Raw genomic sequence first — 935 nt, 5'->3', positions numbered from 1 at the left:
TGAGTATAACAGCTGATCAAGTCAGCCCTAAGATCAATATTTTTTCACCCATATTGAAAAATAAAAGTTTAAATAACGCGGAATTTTTTTTCGGGAAACGTTAATAAATATTAAAGGATCATTTGTGGAATGAGATATCGTGCAAAATATTTGGCACGATTAATAGAAGTCATGCAAGAATGTGTCTCTGGTACAAAATAATTAGAATATTGAAAAGTTTTTTTTTTTAATTACTATTTTGAAGAAATACCGACCGTGCTGTCGTCAAACCCTGCAAGCATTTTGCAATGTTGTCAATGGGCTAGTTATGAGGTTTATATTGATCAAAGTGGGGCAAAACGACAAAAATCACTCACGAAAATTATGCAGAAATAATGCGAAAACTAATGTTTGCACTTGAAATGCAAATAAACACATTTGGTCTGAGATACGTATCATTTTGGTATCAGCTGTGTCAGAGCAGCACTAGTGCAGCGAGTAGACAACTTCGAACTTCTAGGGTCTGTGGGTAAAACAGATCGCATGATTACCATCAGAGAAAGTTAAATGTCAAACTTCTGCTGTAAAACCTAAATTTGTCCGTCGATAACACAGGCCGACAAAATTTGACAAAGGTCCGGAACCAGAGACCAGACCTAGTATACCCGAAGGTTTTTGCTGCGCTGAATCCGAATCCGACCTCAGAAAAAGTCCATCGCCCTCAGTTTTCGAGATATTGTAAACTAAAAGTGCAAAAAAAAAACGGTTTTTGCTATATTTGAGGTTACATAGCATCTTGAATAATTTTTTTTTTCAAAAACGGGCGGAAGCATCACAAAGGAGCACCCTTGCCATCTGAAATCCATTTTTCAGATTCAAGATAGCTTTTTTTTCATCGATATATCATTGATTGAAGTTATGTATTTTCGCAGTTTCGTAACAACGTTAAAACACCC

Source organism: Belonocnema kinseyi, chromosome 10 (genome assembly GCF_010883055.1).
Source record: "Belonocnema kinseyi isolate 2016_QV_RU_SX_M_011 chromosome 10, B_treatae_v1, whole genome shotgun sequence".
In the NCBI taxonomy this organism is placed as follows: Eukaryota; Metazoa; Arthropoda; class Insecta; order Hymenoptera; family Cynipidae; genus Belonocnema; species Belonocnema kinseyi.
This window is presented reverse-complemented; position numbering follows the sequence as displayed.